This window comes from Labrus bergylta, chromosome 11 (genome assembly GCF_963930695.1).
Source record: "Labrus bergylta chromosome 11, fLabBer1.1, whole genome shotgun sequence".
Taxonomy (NCBI): domain Eukaryota; kingdom Metazoa; phylum Chordata; class Actinopteri; order Labriformes; family Labridae; genus Labrus; species Labrus bergylta.
Window position 1 is genome coordinate 27,765,654 of NC_089205.1, and position 27,476 is coordinate 27,793,129.

General features: G+C 43.7%; 1 protein-coding gene across 2 annotated transcripts in view; it reads left to right on the top strand.

The window, feature by feature from the left end:
• slc8a2b (solute carrier family 8 member 2b) overlaps positions 1–27,476 on the top strand; it is a 163,752-nt gene that overhangs the window by 73,808 nt on the left and 62,468 nt on the right. For both annotated transcript variants that reach the window (XM_065960109.1, XM_065960110.1), the window contains exon 3: positions 17,208–17,271. The gene's annotated coding sequence lies outside the window, so the exon portion shown is untranslated. The remainder of the gene's footprint in view (positions 1–17,207; positions 17,272–27,476) is intronic.

Genomic DNA, 27,476 nt, shown 5'->3' on the forward strand with positions numbered 1-27,476 from the left:
CAAAAATATTTTTGCTTTCTGTCCCAGAAGTTTCCTGAAGGGACTTAAAAAAAACCTGAATCTCAGAATCAGAATCAGAATCAGAATCAGAATCAGCTTTATTGGCCAGGTATGCTTAAACACACAAGGAATTTTACTTTGGTAAACTGTGCTCTCTTTGTACAAAGGTATAACATTAAATATCAACAATAAACTCAAAAATAAACAAATAAGCAAAAAAGACAAACTAGTGCAGTGGTGAAATCTGAACTTTAATATCAGAGAATTCACTTTACAGACACTTCCCCTGACTGACCGTGTCATAATGCTGGTCTAACAAAACCAACTTTACGTCTTCTCATCGTCCTGTTTACTAAAAGTCTTGAGGGTGAAGATCAGAGTTAGTTTAGAGAAGTGCAGTGCTTAGATAAACCTCTTGTAATGCATAAAGGATAGATAAACCTCTCAAAATGAACCTCTGTCCTCGGGTGTCACAGCAGAAGATTTGTCACTTCCTGAACCTGAACAGCACATCTCTGGAGGATTTATTTTTAAATGATGTGTCATGTCGGCCAGCAGCCTGTGAGCCGTGTCAGTCCATGTCAGCGAGCCGCTCACACAACACCATCTTTTGTGAGCGGCTTTCAGGCTCCGCGTTGTACCTGTCAATCAAAACCGGTAATGTGAGACATTTTTTGGCCTCTCAGATGCAACCACATGCAGGAAGTGAAGCCTGCAGTTTGAAGACAGGTGTCAGCTCTGCAGAAATCAGCAGGTGCTTTTGTGCTGTACTTCATAATGTGTTGCACATTATTTAACTCAAATCACAGAGAGGGATTTTTGAATTTGTATTGATTATATAGCAGTGCATTTATTACATTTTGACATATCATGTTTTTATTACTTCACTGTATTGTGGAAGAGCAGGAAGGTTCAAAAGTACATCAGTGAGTTTACATTTCATGCCTCTGTACCTGCAGAAGCATGAAATTTAATGCAGCTACCTCCAGATACCTGCATAATGACTAATAGCTTGCAGAAAGAGCCTGTTTTACATTTTCATGCAAAAATATTCATAGAAAATACTAAGCAGGAGCCTCCAGAATCACGATAAAATTGTGAAGCTTAGCATACCTCTCAGGTTGTAATTCATCATAAAAGAAAGCATTACCAACAGATTCTCAAAGTGGAACCACAGACGATAAAACATGGACATGTGACATCATCCATCAGTTTCTGAAGAGGTGTTGGCGGTCGCCATATTGTAAATTAAATCTCACTTTTGATCGATCTCGAGCAAAGAGTTGAAATTCAGACTTCCTGGAAGACAAGGCGCCCACCTGTCAGTCAACCTGCCACGCCCCTGTTTCTGCAACTCTTACTCTTAATGTTTAATTATTCATATCAATCTGACTAAAACCTTTAAACATGTTTGTTTCTGCTATTTAAGAAGGCATTCGAGGGCTGCTGGTTGTCCTAGCGGTTAATGTACAGAGGCAGGCAACTGCTGGGGGCCCCAGACCAGTAGGGGGCCCCAGAGGGCTGATACAATTTTAACAAAAGCAGCGACCCTTGGACCCTTGGACCCTTTCCCATATACCATCCCACACTCTCTCTCTGTCCACTATAACCTACCAATAAATCTTTAAAAGGGCATTTAAACATTGATGTTAACAGAGCCTCCTTGTCTTTTGAAGCCAGCCTCAAGTGGACACTTGAGGAACTGCAGTTTTTTTTTTTTTTTTGCACTCTCACATTTTGGCTTTATTTTGCACAGCGGGTATGCAGCCTAAGTGGAACACATGTTTTTGTTTTTTTTTGCCAAAGGTGAAGTACATGTGAGCTAGCTAAACATGAAATGAACTCAAATCAGCAGTTTCCCTCGTCCTCATAGAGCCCCACGTCGGCTCCGTCTGAAACCCTCTCTCTGCTGGGAATCTGAAAACATACTGAATTATTCAGCGTTAGCTTTGAGTTCACTGAGGAAACCAGACTCACACTCTATACCCTCGCACCGGGCAGGTGAATCTGGCTCATTAGACTAGCATGAAATAAAAAAGCCAGAAGGAGACACTCAGCCATTAAAATGATTATTAATTCATCCATCAAATTCAGTTAGGATGTGTTAAAAAACGGTCAAATATGTGCAAAAGAGGGCATAGTTAGAAGTCCTGTGAGTCAATTTATGATGTAAAATTGGTGCATTGAATACGACTCCACTGTGAAGTACGCTGCAACAGATTGGTTTGTTTATTTGAATTTATTGCAGTAGAGCAGCTTTCACCTTTTCACCCTCCACTGAGAGTTAAACTGATTTTAGAAGCAGCTCTGTGTGTCTCTGCTTCGCTCTGAGCTGTGAGGGGATGTTTCTCTGTAGAGACGACCGAGCTGCAAGTCTGTTCCAACTCTGTCGTCTGTGTGTGTGTGTGTGTGTGTGTGTGTGTGTGTGTGTGTGTGTGTGTGTGTGTGTGTGTGTGTGTGTGTGTGTGTGTGTGTGTGTGTGTGTGTGTGTGTGTGTGTGTGTGTGTGTGTGTGTGTGTGTGTGTGCCCCGAGCACATGAAGTACGTGTCCACCAGCGTGGCACACACTTAGTGAAACTCTCAATCACATGCAAATGAACTGACTAACACATAAAGTTACAATTACACACAGCATGTACATAAAGGGAAGCAGAGGAGGTGACAGATTAGTGCGGGAAAGCAAGCAGTGGGTGTAAATTATTCAGGAGTTTTGTCTGTGTGTGTATGTGTGTGTGTGTGTGTGTGTGTGTGTGTGTGTGTGACTTTAAGAAAGGGAGAGACAAACGGAGGCAGATATTTCATTTTATATATCGCTGTTTTTCTGTTTTTAGAAAGTTCAAAATACAGTCTAATGCAAAGTGCAGGATTTTAAGGCAAATTGGTTTTGCCTCCTCCTCCGCCTCCTCCTCTGCCAGTATTCCCTAATGCACAGAAAACAGGGAACAAATGCAGAGAAAAATAATACTTGATGTCTCTACAATTCTGCAATTCACTTAGCAGACGCTTTTATCCAAAGTGACAAACATCAGAGAGTAAGTACAACACAAGCAAGGGTCTAGAAAAGTGGAAACAACGTCAGGAAGTGACGGCAAACAGCTTTAAGTCTGATCGGACACACAGGTGTTGACAGGAAGTGCACACAGGTGCTGACAGGAAGTGACCAGAGGCAGAGCAAAACATCCAAAGCTGATCTTGAGAGTTTTAATCAGCATCAAACCATCCTTAATATCATCATCAATATCATGAAGTGTGTAGGTATTCATGAAAGAGCTGGGTCTTTAGCTTTTTCTTAAAGGTACAGAGGGACTCTGCAGATCGAATGGAGTTTGGAAGTTCATTTCACCACCGGGGGGCGACAGAGGAGAAGAGTCTAGTCAGAGATTTAGGTCCCTGTTGTGAAGGTTGGATCAGACGCCTTTCATTGATGTCAAAAAGAAAAGGAAGTCTTGGATAGAAGTCCTTTAGTGATAACCAGAATTACTCAAAAATTGGTTTCCGTTCCCAGATGGAAATTGTCGTCATGGCGCTGCTCGACCCTGACTGCCGATTGGTTTTGAGTTTAACTCCAAAACATCTTTTAGAAAATGGTTTTAATGAAAGCCAGATCAGGTCTGTTACAGATGAACGAGGAGTTTCTACTCGTAGGTGAAGTGACAGCGTCCTCTCCGGGAACAAAAGCCACTTGTTTCTGTGAGAGAGAGAGAGAGAGAGAGAGAGAGAGAGAGAGAGAGAGAGAGAGAGAGGAGAGAGAGAGGAGAGAGAGAGAGAGAGACGAGAGAGAGAGAGAGAGAGAGAGAGAGAGGAGAGAGAGAGGACCTACTGAACAACACTGAGGATGAAAATGGTGACTGACAGGAAAATAAACGAGGAAAGACAAGAGGCTGAAAGGAGGCGGGAAAGATAACAGAGAAGAGGCAAAAAAGAGGACGGGGGGAACAATGAACCAATGGAGTGTAATTATGTAAGAGAGCGAGAGAGCGAGGGGTCAAACAAGCAGCACATAACCAGCGCTTGAATAGGAGAGTTATAGAGGGGGCACTGAGAGGATAAAATGAGAGGAGAAATGTCCCACAGATACGTAAACAGCAAACAATCAGGAGAGAGAGAGGATGATCAGAGTGAGGAGGAAATGAGATGAGAGAGAGAGAGAGAGAGAGAGAGAGAGAGTTGTAAAGCAGTGATCTGAACATAAAGAAATGATTCTCCTGAGTGAAGAAGTTCCCTGTTTGTTTGTTGTGTACAGTCTGAGAGGCTCTGATGTGGTTTACTCACCTCACTCTGAATGAATCCATCGAGGCGTTGTGTTTGCCCGAGGTTCTTCAGTCACGGTCAGAGCTGAATCAGGATTTTCCTGCATGAGATAAAAAATATGTAAGTTACAGATGTGCTATTTCCAGCTCTAAACTCGTGTTATTGTTTTCTAATTTCATCACCAGGGCATAAAAACTAATTATAAATCTTTCCGCTTCACACATCTGATATATTCTGTGTTAGAAGCACACTCCTTCATGTCGTACTTCAGATATGATGACAGAAAGGGGATCTCAGGCGTGAAAGTGCTAAAGTGAAGATGATATGTATTCACTGTTCTTCCTGGTGGACAGATAAAGCTCTGTGATTGGTTCACACATGGTGCTGAGGAGCGTCAGGAGGAGATACTTCATTCACGACATTAACAGAGAATCACAGGCCGGCAGGGACGCAGCGTTCAGACTGATAGGGAAGGATTTTTATCCTCTACTTAAAGTCTTTCTATGTGATTTTTCACACTTAAATATAATATAAATCAAGTATCTCCTCTGAAAATAACTCTGTGAGTCATGACTGTCTACAATGGGTGTAACACCCGAGTCCCACTGTCTGTGATGTTTTCAGAGTTTTCAGAGTCCTATCTTCACTTTGTTTACATCGCCGGGACGGCCGGCTGACTCCTCCCCTCGTGTATAAAAGTTGTTTAATTGAGGGACTAGAGAAAAGAAGAATAACATACTGTACTCACTGCTTAACTGTGTTTCTAGATCACGCTCATTTCAGGTAAATTTACATGCAGTGTGAAGATACCAGCATAATAAAGATCACTAGCATTAGCATGCTAACACAACAATGCACCGCGAGTTGTTTTGGTTTCATGCTGGTGCTCAAGGGCGACATCTGCTGGATCAAAAAATTGCATATAAAGCCTTTAAAGACGGGTTTACTGTCACTGAGACATGCAGTATCACATGACAACAAAAGCTAAACATACTTGTATTGATGTTTGTAAAATCAGACTTTTCATCATCAGGTAGAGTTAAGGATGTAGAAATCAGCCTCATCTTTCTACATTCTGGTTTGATCCTTTATTTAGTGTCAGACTTTTAGTCATCTGACTTCATCATTGAGCTTAAAGAAACATGGTTACTGTACTTCAGTGCTGCTTCGTCACACACAATATGATCAACTGAGTCTCTGTTGTTTAATGCATGTCCATCTGGACTCATCACTTTAGTTGTTGAAGAACTGAAGTGAGCAGAGAGCTGTTGAATATCTGAATGTGAATCAGTCCCACTTCTCTCAGTGGATGTGTTGTCTCTCTGCAGGTGTGACTTTTGAACGTCTGTGACCTTCCTCTCTGTCTCGTTGAGTCTGCTGCTGACAGTCAGAGGACTTTGGTTTTAAGTCAGAAGGACGATCTTGTTTCCTGACTTAAAGTGGTCTCTCCCCTCTCTCTGACCTCACTCACATCACTTCATGTCAAACAAAAGTCAGATCCGTTGACATTTGGCACCCATGGGTGAGTGCAGGGTCACTGTGTATGATGCAGCATGAACGCATCATAAAAAGATTTCAGCCCAACAGAGGCGTCAGGAAGGAGTAAATGAAAAGTATCACGGCCGCGGCGCTGCCTCGTCTCTGCGTTTGATAAGCGAGTTAGAATGTGAGAGCGGACTTCATCTCGTCCCCTCATCCTGCAGACCGAGGTTTTTTATAGAGATTGAATCCGGGGCGTCTCAAAGCGCGTCTACAAATTCGTCTCGGTTGCTTCATGACCCCTATATGTATGTTCTGTATAGAGACATCTATTCTACTGCCATGGAACATGAAACGATCCCATTGTTCCTATATATAGATGACATGATTCAATTATATATCCAGCTATATCTCTGCAGAAAGTATTTGCATTTAAATGAAAGCAGCCATTCAAATGTGGGGCGAGGAGGCTGGGGAGGTTTTCAAAGTCTTACTCTGTGACATTTTGACAAGACCAGAGATTATCTTCAGGATCACTTCATTCTCTCAGTTAGAAGAGAATCAGAACAACTTGTAATTTATTTTTTAAAAACAGAAACAGCTTTTTAAAGGCTTTCTATGCGATCCAGCAGATGTCGCCCTTGAGCACCAGCATGAAACCAAAACAACTCACGCTGCATTGTTGTGTTAGCATGCTAATGCTAGCGATCTTTATTATGCTGGTATCTTCACACTGCATGTAAATTTACCTGAAATGAGCGTGATCTAGAAACACAGTTAAGCAGTGAGTACAGTATGTTATTCTTCTTTTCTCTAGTCCCTCAATTAAACAACTTTTATACACGAGGGGAGGAGTCAGCCGGCCGTCCGGGCGATGTAAACAAAGTGAAGATAGGACTCTGAAAACTCTGAAAACATCACAGACAGTGGGACTCGGGTGTTACACCCATTGTAGACAGTCATGACTCACAGAGTTATTTTCAGAGGAGCTACTTGATTTATATATTTAAGTGTTAAAAATCACATAGAAAGACTTTAAAGGTTGCTGCCAATAAACCAGCGTCTTCCTTTTTTTCCAACTGTTCCCAGACGTTGGCTCAGGTTCTATCCAGGCGTTTTCCTGGTCAGAAGGGAAATGTAATCCCTCCTGTGCGTTCTGGGTCTACCCCTTGGTCTCCTCCCAGTTGTACATGTAGGGAAGTCCTCCAGAGGGAGGCGACCACGAGGCATCCTCATCAGATTCCCGACCGACATCAATTGGCTCCTTTCAGTGCGAGGGAGCAGTGGCTCTACTCCGAGCTCCCTACGGATGTCTGAACTCCTCGCCCTATGTCTAAAGGCTGAGCCCAGACACCCTCCAGAGGAAACTCAATTTGAGACACTTCAACTACTTTGCTTGAGGCAGAGACTCACTCCCCACCCGGAGGGAGCAATCCACTGTGTTACAGTCCATGGAACCGTGGCTTTAGACCTGAAAGTGCTGACCCGCTTCCCGACTGCTGCAAACCGCCCCAATGCCTACTTGAGGTCCCATTAATAGAATAGAATAGAACTTTATTTGTCCACAAAGTGAAAAATTGTCTTTGGCTTCACAAGAAAAAGACAGAAAAAACATTATGACAAACAAGACAACATTCAGGCACAGCAGGAAACCAGGAGAGCGCCTGTAGTCCTCGACATCATCACAGTCAGCATGATTCGAGAATCTAAAATAAACATTTAGTATAAAAATAAGCCAGAGTTTTAAGACATTTCACAAAGTTAAAGGTTTAAAAACAGTAATTTCATAAAACAATGTGCAGTTACAGCTGAGGGGGTTGTTTTTTCCTTTATGAATTTAATAATTGTATTGCATTTGGTACAAATGATTTTTTCTAAACATTTTTTTGTTGCTCTTAGCAGTCTGAATCGCCCTCTATTCTCTAATAATGCAAACCCTCTATTCATATTTTAACATTACCCGAAGCAGCATGGGATGATTCAACTCATTTGACTTAATGAAGAAATTCCAATATGTGTGAAAAAAACCCACAATACACAGTCCATGATTAAATATTCTTTTCTTTTTGGAAAAGGAAATGGAAGAATGTTTGAGACTGTGTTGTTCAGAGACAGTGTGTCACAATAACTCCATCATAATGTAATTTATTTCTGCGGTGGTGAAGTAGTCTGTTAAAAGGGTCGCGAGCAGCAGAAATCATTTTCTCCTGGAGATTGCTCCACTTCACTCTGATACGCCTCGTCCTCCCCCGTGTCATGATGCTCTCTGCAATCACACATTTAAACCACCTCGACTCCATTCACAATCAGAAAAAAAAAATGGCCCCGTTGCCGCAGTGACCAACACTCAGTGAGTCTTTGTCCTTGAAGAACTTCTCGTGTGTCTGTCTGGGTGGAGTTGCCGTTTAGTAGATTTTCAATGTGTTGATGGACCTTTAAAAGAAACTGTGAGGCTTTTCAGATGTTCAAAAGGGAGAGGAGGAGATAAAGAAGCAGGTGAACTCATGGATGGCACTGAGATGTGGATGTTTCACTGTACAACATTCAGCAGACCTGCAGAGAGGAACGGAGCTCCGCAGGGTAAAAGAGCAGAGTTATTAGAGAGACAGCTCAGATGATTTGGTGTTGAACTTTAATGCCTCCTCTCCTGATGAATGCCTCGGTAACGAACATGCTGCCTTCAGCACTTAGCAGAGACCTTTAGTCAGCCGCGGCCCGAGCAGAGACGAGGAGGGGAAGAAAAAAAATGAGCTGTTTAATAAAGCTCCTCAGACAAGGACTCCGCCCTCTGATAACATTCACTTGAGAACTGTAAAATACTTTTTTTTCTCATCAAGGCAATGTCCTCAAAAAGACTTGAAAGTTTGAAAAGATTACACACACAGAACTCCTTTTAACAGATAACAAATGATCCAGACTGTCATGACTCATTCATTGACCCTGAATATGTTCAATAACATACAGCATGAACGCAAATCACGGTCCTTACAGTGTTGGACTCTATTGCTTTGTCCACGACTTTCATGACGAGGTGCACATGTGAACAAGCAACTCAAAGTTTTCAGGGTCAGTCTGTCCTGAAAGAAACTTTACTTTCTCTTTCTTCCCTTTCTCTCTTATCTTCACTACAGATGGTATGGGCAACTCTAGCAGAATCAGCGGCTACACCACATCCCAACATGCACCACATCCCAACATACACCACATCCAAACATACACCACATCCCAACATGCACCACATCCCAACATACACCACATCCCAACATACACCACATCCCGACATGCACCACATCCCAACATACACCACATCCAAACATACACCACATCCAAACATACACCACATCCCAACATACACCACATCCAAACATACACCACATCCCAACATACACCACATCCAAACATACACCACATCCCAACATACACCACATCCCGACATACACCACATCCAAACATACACCACATCCCAACATACACCACATCCCGACATGCACCACATCCCAACATACACCACATCCCAACATGCACCACATCCAAACATACACCACATCCCAACATACACCACATCCCAACATACACCACATCCCAATATACACCACATCCAAACATACACCACATCCCAACATACACCACATCCCAACATGCACCACATCCCAACATACACCACATCCAAACATACACCACATCCCAACATACACCACATCCAAACATACACCACATCCAAACATGCACCACATCCCAACATACACCACATCCAAACATACACCACATCCAAACATACACCACATCCAAACATGCACCACATCCCAACATACACCACATCCCAACATACACCACATCCCGACATGCACCACATCCCAACATACACCACATCCCGACATGCACCACATCCCAACATACACCACATCCCGACATACACCACATCCCAACATACACCACATCCCAACATGCACCACATCCCAACATACACCACATCCCGACATACACCACATCCCAACATACACCACATCCCAACATACACCACATCCAAACATACACCACATCCCGACATATACCACATCCCAACATGCACCACATCCCAACATGCACCACATCCCAACATACACCACATCCCAACATGCACCACATCCCAACATGCACCACATCCCAACATACACCACATCCCAACATGCACCACATCCAAACATACACCACATCCAAACATACACCACATCCAAACATACACCACATCCCAACATACACCACATCCCAACATGCTCCACATCCCAACATGCTCCACATCCCAACATACACCACATCCCAACATACACCACATCCCAACATACACCACATCCCAACATACACCACATCCCAACATACACCACATCCCAACATGCACCACATCCAAACATACACCACATCCAAACATACACCACATCCAAACATACACCACATCCCAACATGCACCACATCCCGACATGCACCACATCCCAACATACACCACATCCAAACATACACCACATCCCAACATACACCACATCCCAACATACACCACATCCCAACATACACCACATCCTGACCTGCACCACATCCCAACCACATCCCGACATACACCACATCCCGACATGCACCACATCCCAACATACACCACAGTCCGACATACACCACATCCAAACATACACCACATCCCAACATACACCACATCCCAACATGCACCACATCCCAACATACACCACATCCCAACATGCACCACATCCCAACATACACCACAGTCCGACATACACCACATCCAAACATACACCACATCCCAACATGCACCACATCCCAACATGCACCACATCCCAACATGCACCACATCCCAACATACACCACATCCAAACATACACCACATCCCAACATACACCACATCCCGACATGCACCACATCCTGACCTGCACCACATCCCAACATGCACCACATCCCGACATACACCACATCCCGACATGCACCACATCCAAACATGCACCACATCCCAACATACACCACATCCCAACATACACCACATCCAAACATGCACCACATCCCAACATGCACCACATCCCAACATACACCACATCCCAACATACACCACATCCCAACATACACCACATCCCAATATACACCACATCCAAACATACACCACATCCCAACATACACCACATCCCAACATACACCACATCCCAACATACACCACATCCAAACATACACCACATCCCAACATACACCACATCCAAACATACACCACATCCCAACATGCACCACATCCCAACATACACCACATCCCGACATACACCACATCCCAACATACACCACATCCCAACATACACCACATCCAAACATACACCACATCCCAACATACACCACATCCAAACATACACCACATCCCAACATACACCACATCCCGACATACACCACATCCCAACATGCACCACATCCCAACATACACCACATCCCAACATACACCACATCCCGACATGCACCACATCCCAACATACACCACATCCCGACATGCACCACATCCCAACATACACCACATCCAAACATACACCACATCCCAACATACACCACATCCAAACATACACCACATCCCAACATGCACCACATCCCAACATACACCACATCCCGACATACACCACATCCCAACATACACCACATCCCAACATACACCACATCCAAACATACACCACATCCCGACATATACCACATCCCAACATGCACCACATCCCAACATGCACCACATCCCAACATACACCACATCCCAACATGCACCACATCCCAACATGCACCACATCCCAACATACACCACATCCCAACATGCACCACATCCAAACATACACCACATCCAAACATACACCACATCCAAACATACACCACATCCCAACATACACCACATCCCAACATGCTCCACATCCCAACATGCTCCACATCCCAACATACACCACATCCCAACATACACCACATCCCAACATGCTCCACATCCCAACATACACCACATCCCAACATACACCACATCCCAACATACACCACATCCCAACATACACCACATCCCAACATGCACCACATCCCAACATGCACCACATCCAAACATACACCACATCCAAACATACACCACATCCAAACATACACCACATCCCAACATGCACCACATCCCGACATGCACCACATCCCAACATACACCACATCCAAACATACACCACATCCCAACATACACCACATCCCAACATACACCACATCCCAACATACACCACATCCTGACCTGCACCACATCCCAACCACATCCCGACATACACCACATCCCGACATGCACCACATCCCAACATACACCACAGTCCGACATACACCACATCCAAACATGCACCACATCCCAACATGCACCACATCCCAACATGCACCACATCCCAACATGCACCACATCCCAACATACACCACATCCCAACATACACCACATCCCAACATGCACCACATCCCAACATACACCACAGTCCGACATACACCACATCCAAACATACACCACATCCCAACATGCACCACATCCCAACATGCACCACATCCCAACATGCACCACATCCCAACATACACCACATCCAAACATACACCACATCCCAACATACACCACATCCCGACATGCACCACATCCCGACATGCACCACATCCCAACATGCACCACATCCAAACATGCACCACATCCCAACATACACCACATCCCGACATGCACCACATCCCAACATACACCACATCCCAACATACACCACATCCCGACATGCACCACATCCAAACATACACCACATCCCAACATGCACCACATCCCAACATACACCACATCCCAACATACACCACATCCCAACATACACCACATCCCGACATGCACCACATCCAAACATACACCACATCCCAACATACACCACATCCCGACATGCACCACATCCCGACATGCACCACATCCCAACATGCACCACATCCAAACATGCACCACATCCCAACATACACCACATCCTGACCTGCACCACATCCCAACATGCACCACATCCCGACATACACCACATCCCGACATGCACCACATCCAAACATGCACCACATCCCAACATACACCACATCCCAACATACACCACATCCAAACATGCACCACATCCCAACATGCACCACATCCCAACATGCACCACATCCCAACATACACCACATCCCAACATACACCACATCCAAACATGCACCACATCCCAACATGCACCACATCCCAACATACACCACATCCAAACATGCACCACATCCCAACATACACCACATCCCAACATACACCACATCCAAACATACACCACATCCCAACATACACCACATCCCAACATACACCACATCCCAACATACACCACATCCCAACATACACCACATCCCAACATGCACCACATCCCAACATGCACCACATCCCAACATACACCACATCCAAACATACACCACATCCCAACATACACCACATCCCAACATACACCACATCCCAACATACACCACATCCAAACATACACCACATCCTGACCTGCACCACATCCCAACATACACCACATCCCAACATGCACCACATCCCAACATACACCACATCCCAACATACACCACATCCAAACATACACCACATCCCAACCACATCCCGACATACACCACATCCCGACATGCACCACATCCCGACATACACCACAGTCCGACATACACCACATCCCAACATACACCACATCCCAACATGCACCACATCCAAACATACACCACATCCCAACATGCACCACATCCCGACATGCACCACATCCCAACATGCACCACATCCCAACATGCACCACATCCCAACATACACCACATCCCAACATGCACCACATCCCGACATGCACCACATCCCAACATGCACCACATCCCAACATACACCACATCCCAACATACACCACATCCCAACATGCACCACATCCCAACATACACCACATCCCAACATACACCACATCCCAACCACATCCCGACATACACCACATCCCGACATGCACCACATCCCGACATACACCACAGTCCGACATACACCACATCCCAACATACACCACATCCCAACATGCACCACATCCAAACATACACCACATCCCAACATGCACCACATCCCGACATGCACCACATCCCAACATGCACCACATCCCAACATGCACCACATCCCAACATACACCACATCCCAACATGCACCACATCCCAACATACACCACAGTCCGACATACACCACATCCAAACATACACCACATCCTGACATGCACCACATCCCAACATACACCACAGTCCGACATGCTCATATCAAACATAAATGTTGCCATTTGTTTGTATCTCTAGTGTTTGTTTGAATCCGTCAGGTCTTTAAGGTGTGGCAGCTATACAACATATTAGCCCTCGATCAGATGACTGGTATATCAGATGAGTTCACCTTGCTGAGTGGGAGGTCATCTCTCCGTCCGTTTCTAAGCAGCGACCCTCTCAGCAGATAAAGAGCTATTGACGGAGTGTAGAAGAGACTGCATCGACCTGCTAATAGAGGGCTTGACCTTGTGAAGAAGAATGGACGGATTTCTTTGCGTCCCAAATAAAAGCTTCAATCCTCTGATTTGCTGACGGAACAGAGAAAATACAGCTAAGGAAACGTGTTTCTTAGTGCTGCTCTATTTAGTGCAGCTGTCAGTGTGTCATTACTCATTCCCAGCTGATCAGTGTTTAATGGAGTGTGTGTGTTGAGAAATATGACCACATAACATTAACAAGGCAGCAGCTCTCATGTGACAAAGCCAATGCAGAATGTAAATAATGGAGGACATGAATATTTTACGTCTCAGGAGCAATTTTAATCTCAGCTGAAGAAGAGGCAAACATCTGAATTGGATCTTGATGGATCACTGGATGGGCTCAGCTCTAAATACATGAACCCCGTATAGAGAGGCTACAGTCCTGGATATCACAGCCCTTCTGCTGCATGTCTGAGTCACTCTGATCTCCCTTCCCAGATGCTGCATTTCTCTTCGGCTGTCCTATAAATAAAGGGAGAAATGAATTGATAAAAAAAAATCTTTAAAAAGAAGAATGAATAGACATAAAGCCATTTGTCCAAAAGTGTTGTAAGTTTAAAGTTTTTGTACATTGAAGCGTGAATCTCCCTTTTTTTTCTTCAAAAGAACAACTTAGAAATTGCACTTATTGGCAGTATAATCTGTAACAGAACTGAAAGATTTCCACTTCATAATCTGATGTGCAGCTGGATGCATCACCTGATGAGACCTCGTGGGCGGCTGTGGCTCAGAGTCTGTCGTGTCCTTACCAAAAGGTCAGGGGTTCCAACCCCAAGTTGCTCCCGCAGCTTCGTCCGCAGTGTATGAATGTGGATTACACAGCAGCCTCTACCATCAGTGTGTGAATGTGTAGGTGTGACCAGCGGTGTAAAATTTTGAGTTGTCAGAAGACTAGAAAAGAACTACACAAGCTCAAGTCCATGTACTTGACCAAATCGTAAGACAAACATTACAAAAAAGAACTCTGACTACAGATAATGAAACAGAAAAAGTGTCTCTGTCTCTGCCTGTGAGGATAAAAAGGGCAGCAGTCGTCTCCAGTGTTCTCTGTGTCTGCATGGAGCAGCTGTAAAAATCTGTTTTTTCTTCTGGCATCAGCTCCGTCATTCGATATATTTTGGGCCCTTGAAGCTCTATAGGCTATTTCACCTCCAATTTTCAGTGTTCGCCTCAGCGTGTATGACAAACTATCGACAGTACTGCACCACATACAGAGAAAAATGTCATCTGAAAATATTTGTGTAGAGGCTTTTGTGGATGAGGGCATATTTTGCAGTGTTTTGGCTGGCAGCAGTTTTTATTGGAGCACGCACACAGTCGATAAAAAATGGAGACTGAGCCTTCATTGGTATGCACAATGCATCCTGGTACATGTAGGCACTGCAGACTGCGCTCTGTGAATGCTCAGGCAGTGTGCTTTCTTTCTCTGTCGCTGTTGCTGAAGCGAAGCGTGTTCAGTCAGTCGACTGCAACATGATCAACACTGATTGGACCAAAAGTGGTGGAAGCTCATCGTCTAGATTTTACCAAGTGTTTGATGCAAAGTGTTTCAGAAAATCAGTACAGCAGACTGAGGGAAAAGCCTGTGAAACATTTAAACAATAAAAGTCTAAAGTATTACTCAGGCTCTTATAAAGCTGAATATCATCTCTTTAAAGTCCCCATGAAATAGAGAATACATATTTGAATAAAGCAATATCTGAATATTTTTACATCGAGATATCTGTATTTTCTCTTCCTATAAAATGTTTCAAATGTCTGAGGACTCACGATCCAATCAAATTCCTCTCAACACTATGTCCCACCTTCTATCTTGTGATTGGTTCTATCCCGTTTCAGATTGAAATACTGCCCGTGAGAAGCGGCAACCTTAAGTGTTGAAAAATGAAGCTAATACTGAAGTGCAAAAATCAATCTGCAGTACCTCGAGTGTCCACTAGAGGCTGGATGCACAGGAAGTACCAGAAGTCACATACACACCCATTCTAAAAAGGAAGTTTTTACAGCATAAATAAACATGTTTACAGCCTGGTACAAAAAAAACGAAATGGGTCTGATTAGTTATTGTTATAATGGGCTCACACTGTGCGGGGGGGGAATTTTTTATAATCCATCATTAGGCATGTGACCTGATTGACAGGTGGGCGCAGTGTAACGGTTCATCAAAAGACTTAAAACCCGCCTCAGCTCCAGCTCTCAGTCTGTCGTGAGGTTGACTAAAAGTTAGACTGAGACAGCGTTTCCAACATGGCGGCTGCTGCTGATGAGCCTCCAGAGCCCCCTGCAGGAACAGATGGGTGACATCACTCAATCTATGCCCCACAGGGCAGTCAGATACTCTCACAGTCCTGTTTCATGGAGACTTTCAAATCAGTTTTGTGCGAGGCTGCGGTCAGAGAATAATCTCTGTCATCTCCCACAGCCGATGACTCACACACTCACCAATAATTAATTCCACACAAGGCCGAAATTAACCGAATATATCCGTCTCTGCTCCTCGTTAAATGTCTGTCTCTCTGTCTAATTTCACACCCTCTGATTTTATTAGATCTCAACACACACTTCATAGTGTGTAGATGATCCATGACACATCTCTGAGGATGATTACTCAGCTAATTATCTGACATCTACACAAATGAGACCTGATCACTGACCCATGATTCTCCCTTTGCTCCCTTCTCCTCTCTAACACGTCTGCATCCTCTTCTCCTCTGACCTTCAGCCGGGATGTGTTTCTCTCCATTTCTCTGCTCGATGTTTTTGTTTCTCATGAGTGCCTGTGGGAGTTTGCAGAGTTCTGAAGATGATTTTAATCATTGTCTCTCTTACCTGTGAAATGTTTAAAACAACATCAAACATGAAAGCCTCCCATCTCTAAATCTCTCTCTCTCTCCCCCCCCTCTCTCTCTCCGTCTGCAGTCTGCCGCTGAGTAGGAGCTCTATGTGGATCGAGATTTAAAAAAAGGAGCACCTGAGACTAGTGGTGAGTTTGCTCTTCTCTTCCTGTCTCGCCCTTTTATGTGTTTTTTTTCTGGTGATATTTCTCCTGGGATCTGCAGTAATAGGGCCAGACGCTGACATTGAGAGGAAAAGGTCCCAGAGCTGCAAGTCTAGAAAGATGTTTAGAAATGCTGAACGACTTCTATATCTTGATCCAGCTCACGTAGAGGACCCTTACAGAGTCTGCTGGACTTTAAACGTATCTCATACATTTGAAACGCTCTTTCCAGACACATGCACCTCTGAATGTTTGGTGTGCTTTTCCATCGCAGGGACCAACGTTTACATTTCTAAGGACTTTAATTCACCTCACAAAAAGTCCATTCAAAGGGGGTAACACACTTCAAAAGTGGGCGGGGCTTGCAGCTATGAACATAACTTATTTCTCAGTCCGTCTCAGACTTCACACGGCTAGGTTCTGCAGGAGCTCGTCAAGTCCGTAGCTACTAAATCTCTCACTTTGTGGTGTTTTCAATCTGCTTTGCAATGTTGAGAAAACATGATCCTTGTCTGTCGATTTTTAAAGAGAAGTCGCACGCAAAAAATGTCAAACTCTGAAACAGCTGGCTGTCTTATCACGGGTTGAGGTTATTCCTCAAAAAGAGAGTCTGAGAAAAATGTTTGAATCACCTCATAAATGATGTGATTCATAGATCTGGTGTGAAGCTAATACATCCTGCGGGAGTCAGATTTAGAAAATGATGTGTTCATTTTTGGCTTCTGATAGCCCTACCTGTGTGTGTGTGTGTGTGTGTGCGTGCGTGCGTGCGTGTGTGTGGAAGAGACAGAGCTTGTCAGACATAAAAGGATGATCAGAGTCAACAGATGAAATCAGAATTGTGAATTTACCTGCAGGAGGCAAATTGATGTCTTTTGCTCCGCATGATGGATATTCTTTTTTTTAAATTGATTTAGCGGTTTCGGCTCAAACTGTGTGTGACGGACTTTCTATGTCTGTGTGCATATTCTAAAGATTTCATCCTGAAGCAGATCTAACTTTTACATTCTTATCACAGTGTGTTAAAAAACTTTTATCAAAAGATTCCCCACAACACCTGAGTGTGACAGAGAGGGATGAAAACCTGAAACAGTTCTCTGATTATTAACTCTCATCAATTCTCTAACTAATGGGGCGCTCTGACGTACTAATGAATCATTTTCTGCAAACACACACACACACACACACACACACACACACACACACACACACACACACACACACCCTGCACACTCAATACGTACATAAGTACATTGAGATTTATAATACGCACAAAGACAGACCCGTAATGTACAAACACACACACGCAAACTTACACATACGTGCAAACAATGGCTGAAAAGGCAAAAGCAGTGCATTCTGGGTAACAGCAACAGTAATGGCTCATTAGTTATGTCCCACGGCAACAAAGCTAAGTGGTGATGAATGGCCGCTGTGGGAGGTCCCTTACTGTACGTGTGTGTGTGCGTGTGTGCGTGCGTGCGTGCGTGCGTGCGTGCGTGCGTGCGTGCGTGCGTGCGTGCGTGCGTGCGTGCGTGCGTGCGTGCGTGCGGGTCTCTGTTGATCCGGCTCTCCTCACTCTGAGCCGGCTGATGGAGCTCAGGACTCTTGTCATGTTGTCAGGAATCCAGGAAGAAAACTGCAACAGGACTCATTACTGTCATGTACCCCCCCACCACACACACACACACACACACACACACACACACACACACACACACACACACGTCTCGTACATCATGCGGCTCGGCTATTATCTCCACCTGCTCTCGATCTTTCTCTCCCCTCTGCCTTCCTCACTGTCTCACCACTCCTTCCTCTCTTACCTCATTCCATCCTTTCTTCCTCTATTCACTCTCCCTCTCCTCCCTTGTTCCCTTGTTCTCACCTTTTCCCCCGTCCTCTTCCTCCTGTCAGAGCTGCACGTTAATAGGATGTATGAGCTGTGCGTAATAGTCTGCTGTGCACATCAACATGCCGGTTAAAAAAAGCTTTGTGCAAACCAACTTCATCAGAATTATTGCTGTGCATGTATTCAGGTGTTTGTGTGTGTCTGCAGATGTGACAGTGATGGATGTAGCTCTGGATGCAATGAGGCAAATGAACTTACACATAGTGTGTGTGTGTGTGTGTGTGTGTGTGTGTGTAAGTAATATAGAGGAGGGCTGATGAGTCTCAGAGGTGCGGTTCCAGTAATAGAGAGCTCATGAAAGAAATTTAGAAAGTGAAATATTGAAGAAAAATGCAAATCCTCTGTGAGAGAGGCTGGTCTCTCTCAACACTCGGGAGGGAAATTTGAGTGAGTTTCCAGGTGGGCTTGTTCTTCAAAGTGCTGCCAGTGTGGTCCAATACGTCGGCAGGTTCTGGCCAACTTTTGCCTTGTTCTAGTGACGTCTGGTTAGAAGTGGTTTTCATGAAATGCAAAGAAAGGTGACCTCTACCTAATCAAATAACTTTCTTAAAAAATAAATAAAAAAGTCATTTTGTTACTCATTACTCTGTCAGCTGCAGCTTCAGGACTCGCAGACGGATGACGGATGGAGGCGAGCAAAGAGCTCACTGCTGCTGAGGAATGATTTGCAGAAATGTTTCCCTTTTCTTTGTGAACTGATCTTTACTTCAGGCTGTTCTGTGGTGTAAAAAATGACTAATGTAAAAGAACAGGAGCTCAAGGATCACTACAGAGTGAGCCAGGACACACACAGCTTACAGTGAGATGGATGGTGGAAATGTTAGTGGAGGTGAGATGAATTAAAACCTTCTGTGCTGTGGAAGGAAGGGTGAGGAAACGAGGGGGATAGGACAGGAAGTAGGAGGGATAACAAGAAGGAGATCCACTTTTTGCAACGCTGCAATGTCAATATATCTTGTCGGGTTTTCACACTTACAGAAAACTTCTGAAGAACTCTGGAGCAATCCTCCTGAAATCATCTAGATATTTCCAGGCCTGCAGATGTGAAAACAACTTTTAGAAGGTTTTATTCTCTTGATGCTGAAATTACAAAGCTAGAGTTTAAAATGCTGACCTGAAGGCAGCTGAGTCAAACCCCTGAACTCATCTGAGCCTGAAGTATTTCACCCTGCTTCACATAAATGTGTGAAGTATTTCAGTGGATTTGGAGCTCAGTTTCTTCATGTGAAAAGGAAATGATGTTTCTGTAGCGGGTACGATCCCTCGTCGACTCAAACCGCTTTTCCTCCAACTTCCATCAGCTCACTTGTTTTTCTCTCCTTCTATCAGACACCAGGAGCAACCGCACATTTACATTCTGTTAGTATATCTATAAACTCCTCAGTGAGATGGTTTCAGCTGCAGATTGAATGTGGTGTTTGTGGAGTGGAACTTTTATAGTAAATTATTCATGTGGCTTCTCTTCTGTATGCGTCTGTACAGGTGTAAAGACTTCTTTAAAAAACAAAGCGTCTCAAACTGAAGACAAACTGAAGAACCCGTCTGTTGTTATGAAAGAGTTCACCTTTGATTAAAAAGAAGAATTTGTCTGTATGTCTTTTACAAATGTCCAGATAATGACTTTGAATCCTTTAACAGAGCATCGGTCAATCTAAATACTGAAGGTACACTGCAACAAACTACAACTCTGTTTGTTAAGTACATATCTCATTACACTTAAAGTCTTTATATGTGATTTTTCACACTTCAATATAATATAAATCAAGTTTATCCTCTGAAAATAACTCTGTGAGTCATGACCATTAAAAAACTAGACAAATACACTTGCTAAGATTTGCCTTTTTGCTACGTACTAATTAAATTCAGAAGTTCCTGATATGATATGAAGAGAGGATTATTAACATTTGACTTGAAAAGAGATGAGAGATCCCTCTGTTGTTGCGTCTTTAAGATTTGCTGCAGAGTGAGACTCCTTTGCCTCTCAAACAATCTTGGGGCCGAACACATGCAGTGGCTGAGACGCCAGACGAGTTGAAATCTGGCATCGAGTGATTAAAGGGGATAAAAGTGATTTATTATCTAAATGTTTGTCACTTGAATCTGTGCGCAGGCGACATCGTGTGACATCTGAAACGAGAGGCTGCTTGTTCTGCTAATCTCTGAGAGGACAGATAACAGATTGGTTACACTGGAGTTTAGCTAATTAGTGTATCAGTGTCCCCCAGATTGAATTAAGTCCTTCATTTTAGAAATAGAAGGGATCACAGTTACTGACTCTCAGCCTGTTATGATATTGAAAGTGAGCTGAGGGGGCGCCGGGTGGCCGAGCGTTTGGGTTGCACCCCCCCGTGTTTACAGGCTGTCGCCCTCCCAGGCTTTGATTCCTTCTCTGCATGCCATACACTCTCTTCACCTAACCACATTCCTATCAATAACACAACGATCAGCTGCTATTCCCTCAAGATCCAGAGGACAAAAACTGAGACTAAAATTAAAAAAAAAACATATCTGTCCCTGAGAGTCGATTCAAAAGGAAAAAATAAGGAGCAGCTAAGACTGTGCAAGGCAAAAATCCAAAAAGCACAATAGATAAAGAAGACTGCAGATATAAGTGGGCTGTGATCAGACTAACAGCGGGAGACAAATGTAAACAGAGCTACCTGCCAGTAGACGGATACAGAGTGGGTGAAGTGATAATAGAGCGGTGGAGAACAATAGTAGAACAGGAAGTGAATGTGTCAGTAGAGCTTTATGTGAAACATGACTGAAGTCAAACAGGAAGTCAACAGTGGAGCTGGGCAGAGAGCCTGATTCTGAAATCCCATGCAACCTCTCTAAAGACAGTATCGGAAAGACACCAAATCTTTAAAAAAAAATATATAGAAGAGCTGAAGTTACTTTTTAAGATTTATTTTTGGGTGTTTTGTGGCTTTATTGGAGAGATAGGACAGTGGAAAGAGTCAGAAATCAGGGAGAGAGAGAGAGAGAGAGAGAGAGTGGGGAACGACATGCAGGAAAGGAGCCACAGGTCGGATTTGAACCTGGGCCGCCCGCTTGGAAGACTACAGCCTCCATACATGGGGGGGCGCACTAACCACTGTGCCACCAGCGCCCCCTTCAATCATATCAATCAAGAAGACAGAAAAAACACAAAAGATAAAAGTACATCCAAAAAGAGAGGGCACTGAATATAGCAGAGAGAGAGAGAGAGAGAGAGAGAGAGAGAGAGAGAGAGAGAGAGAGAGAGAGAGAGAGAGAGAGAGAGAGAGAGAGAGAGAGACAGAGAGAGAGAGAGAGAGAGAGAGACAGAGAGAGATTAATTAACCCGCCTTACGCCGGCAGTGTGTAAAGGCTCAAAGACTACATCAGAATTCAATGGAGGAAAGTCCGACCTGAAGAACTCCACTGTATTATTCTGCTCAATATAAAGGAAGTAAATCCTCTTTCCTCTTTGCTGATGAGACTCCCATCAGTCAGACTGACGGGTTGAGTTATGACCTTCGATTAGAGATCAACAGGCAGGACGGTTAATCAATCGCAACCTACAAACCTGTTCAGTGACTCTTCAAACAGTGACGCTGTCGGCCTGAGTCTGAAGTCTGTGCTAGTTTCTCTCTCATGGCTTTTTGTGTTCAAAGGAAACCGTTGTCACTGAGCAGTGACAGTGACAACGTGTGAAGTCTGAGTTCATGCTTACCGCTGAGTAAACGATTTAGTTGTGCAGAGAGAGAAAATGAAACAACACAAATATTTTTATCAAGCTGACAGTCATTTTGTTTTCTTAAATCTAGACCACTGAATATGAATCAGGATGGAAAAACAACGTTCTGGTGCAGCACTATCCTCTAAAACTCAAATGCATCATGACTTCTTTTTCATGTGAAAGCCATTTTCCCTCGCAGGGTTTAACTCCATCGTTCAGCCGTTGCTGCACACATGCTGCTTAAAGAGCATTCAGAGCAGCTGCGTCCATGTCTCCAGACCGTCCCTGACGTCTGCTCGGTGATGAAGTTAAACCTCTGAGGCGTGATTCTGGAGGGAAACTTTGTCAGTTTGTTGGTTAAAAAAAGCTGCAAAGTCTGAGAAATAGTCTTGAGGGGAAGGTGAGAGCTTAAAAAGGAAGTGAGTCGATGCTACAGCAGAACCAGGCAGGTAAACGAGGAGGAGAGAGGAAATTAGCACAACAATTTTAATATCATTTACAAACGGTCTGTATTTGGCAATCATCATGTTAGCACCCATACAAAGTGAAAAACAAAACAAAAACAAATAACACCAAAAATCGTCACCATGTGTACAACCTCTCCCACCAGTTTTATTTTACATCATTTTGTTACTATACTGTCCTCCATGTTTGTCTTTGTCCTGTTTGCTCATTTCCTTATTTTTGTCCCTCTTTCTAATTCATTCATTTTATTTACTGACCCTTTTCCTTTTGTTTTGTTTGTTTGTTTGTTTTTGTCGAAATCTGCTTGCAAAACTGTATCGTACCACAGTCCCCTCTTGTTTGTATCTCTTTTATTTTTATTTTGTGAGTGTGTGTATGCAGGTTGTGGTGAATAAAAAATAAACATAAAAAGGAAGGTGATGAATGGAGTGTAGGTAAGTGCAGAGCGATGGCGGCTTTGTGGCTTTTTACTTATCCAGCTGCAGACGCACGCAGAGAGAAACACTCATATACACACAAACACAAACAGAGAGCCGGCTCGGCTGCACCTCACAGCAGACCTGCTGCACGCACCGCTGTAACTCGGGAGCTATTTTTCAGCAGCCTGAGGACTAAAACTGTCCATAGAGCAGAGTATAATAAAAAACACTCAGAGCACAGAAACAAACACGCTATACTCTTTATTCTCAACATTTTCCTTTCATGCCCTATTTAACCTCAATATACTGTATGCCCCACTGCTCTTTATGATCTGCTTTTACCTTCAAGTCATTCAACCTGTGCTCTCCTATAGAATGACTTATTGCACAGTGAAAGAAACTACTATTAGCTCCTGTTTCTAGATGTTACCTTGATGCCTATAGCTGCATGACGCCATGATGTAACAAGCAAGGACGAAGAGTTATAAAGAAGGAGAAGGGAGGGGGGAGTTTTTGGATTTTGCACAGATGGCTGAGAGACTTCAGCTCACACTAATGAAAGATGATCGATCAATCTTTCAATTAAACCAAATTCAGAGAGAAGATTTCATTAGTGTCTGTTTGATAGTGGATACAGTCATGCATAAGAGAAAGTCAAACAGTCAGACCTTCATGATAACTTCCTCTTGAATCACTTGTTTTTGGTACAAATGCATCAAACTAGAAGGTGTGCTGAAAATCATATTTGAAACTAAAGTGTCAAGAACAGGGATGTCATGATACCAGAATGTCAAACTTTGATTTAATACAAGTAAAGATTTAAAATATCGACACCTGTTTCTGTCCTAGTTACCCGACATTGGGACATTTCTTGCTTTAAATCATCACAAATTGCAAACAAACTCCTGCACGCTTCTAAAATGCACAAACACATCGAGAACGTTTCTGTAACCAATTGTTGCCGATGTGTGCGGTCCTCTCTCTCTTTCACTCTTTGCAGCTTTAGGATAAAAATCGTGACTGAATATCTGAACTTTCTTCAAAGCTTCTCTAATTTTTTGATACAACTGATCATGAAAACGACAGAAACGCAGTAAAGTGTTCAATGCAGAAGCATCGAAAAAGTATCAAAGTATGGAACATTTAGAAAATCAACATTTGTCATGATTTGGTCTTATGTAGTTTGTATTTTCAGTTTGTGTTTCCTAGCTTAGTTTCTAGTGTTTTTATTTTGCATTTCCTATACCTGTGTTTGTGATTACCCTACGTCTATTAAGTCTGTGTTTCTTGCCGTCTGTGTCAGTTATTGTAAGTTCAGAGTAGTTGTCCGTCAGTGTCAGAGTTTCTAGTGTTTCCTCGTTTCCCCTTTTTGGATTTTGTTTTTGTTTTGCATTTTGCATCTAGCCTTTTCGTTAAAATAAATAGTGTTTGTCAAGCATCTGCACTTGGGTCCAGTTGGTTATCAAACCTTGACAACAACCATTTCTACAAATGAAGTAAAGGAGACAGAAGAGATAACAATGCAGTGAAACTCGAGGAATTCATCAGTGATTCTGCAGTTTTCAGCTGAACAGCAGCTCGGGCAAAGAACATTATTTATTCTGACTTTCAGTCATGCTCTCTCTGCTGTCAAACTCTGGGAGCAGTTTTGGGACCGTGGAGAGATTTTGTGTTTTGCATTTTTCTGAGTCGATGCATTTCAACACGACTTTCTCCTGCTCCCTCTCCGCTCAGTCGACCGACTCTGATCGTCTCCTCGAAGTGAACCCGGCTCAGCGGGCAGAAACACGATGATTGTTGAGAGACCAATTTGCTCCCTGAATTATTCTCAATTTGTGCTAATGAGGGTTTGTGTGTGTGTGTGTGTGTGTGAGAGAGAGAGAGAGAGAGAGAGAGAGGGAGAGAGAGAGAGAGAGAGGGAGAGAGAGGGAGAGAGAGAGAGAGAGAGAGAGGGAGAGAGAGGGAGAGAGAGGGAGAGAGAGAGAGAGAGAGGGAGAGAGAGGGAGAGAGAGGGAGAGGGAGAGAGAGGGAGAGAGAGAGAGAGAGAGAGAGAGGGAGAGAGAGGGAGAGAGAGAGAGAGAGAGAGAGAGGGAGAGAGAGGGAGAGAGAGAGAAGGGGTAGTGGAAAAGAAAGCGTGTTTGTTAGCCTCGTTGTTATTTGTTCTTTGTCATGTGAGGTTTCAGGTTTTGTCCCTGTGGACTCGCTCTGATAATACGATGCAGGAGATTAACAACAAGAGACCAAATCTGTTTTCACACATTCATCCCCCGTTCAAGAACATTTCAGGACAGTCGGCCCCCGAGGTGCTTACACACACATACTGTATGTCCCTCACAGTGGGAAGTCCTATCTGTCAGTGGGGAGGCAAGAGATGCTGCTGAAATCAAAGATGGCGACACAGCATCAGAGTCCGACCCTGTGATGACAGTTTGTGCCTTTCTATCAATGCTACATGTAATCAGACGTATGCACAGTATAAACGGATGAGTGGAAAAGAGCATATGGTCAAGCAGAAGAAAGTGAGAAGCAGATTTATTAACTTAATTGCGCGCACAAAGACCACACCGGTCGTGTGATATAGACGCCATCACGCCCTCCCGACTGAGTGAAGTGAATTTTCCTGAATATTTCCTGCTGGGTTCATACATCAGCTCACCCTGAATTCAGGCCAAACTTTTACAAGGGACTGTCAGGGTGAAGTTCAGAGAGAGTGAAAGATTTGCACTTCTGATTTCACACATGCGGCTCACCTGAAGAGTTTTAGGCATGTGTGAAAACACCTCAAGACACCTGATGACAGAATAAGAGAAACATGCCTTAATACGAGTTTTTAATTTCATGTGAGAGACAATCCGATCAGCTTTCAGTAATGCAAACTATTTAGAGATTGTCCTGAAACAAACCTACCCAGGGCGCTGGACACCCCATGTACAGAGGCCGTGGGTTCAAATCCGACCTCAGCCCTTTGCTGCATCTCCTCCCCCGCTCTCTCCTCCAAACTGTCTCTCTTCAGCTGACCCACCAAAAAATGTAATTGCGAAAAAAAGGAGGAAACAAACGTGCCCTGGGCAGAGAGCAACAGACAGTTTATGGAATAACAGAAAGTCAACAATGGTCTATTTGGATGTCTTTTGTTGAGTAATAGACCAAATAATGACACTTGACATTCTTCTACTTTATAGTGTAAATCTTTAAAAACTCAATTTCTCCTGTTTGTCAGCATCTTTGATAAGCTGTGACTACAGGAGCGTTTTCCTCACTCTCACTTTAACAGATATCTAAACAGTGTAGAGCTGAAAGTTTTCACTGTTTACTGCCTTAGTGGCTCCCTGCATGTGACTGAGCAGAGTCCCTGCACCTGCTCGCTCTGTCAGACCAAACACTGTGTGATGGACGCTGTTTGAGATTATTTCCAGGACGACTCAACTCCCATTTCAGAAGAGATTTAAAAATTCTGCAAAAGGCTGCAGGCTCAGGACATAAAGTCACTTAGAAGACATCAAGTCAAGTTATCCAGATTCTGACTTTAACAGGGTTTCATTATTTTAAGTCACTTGTGACCAATAAGGACGTCAAGTTCTGCCAACTGCAAGTTTCCAGACTAAAGACAAATCTTTCACAACTGACTGATGCTGGAATATACCTTTAAAGGCTTTATATGCGAGTCCCACTGTCTGTGATGCTTTCAGAG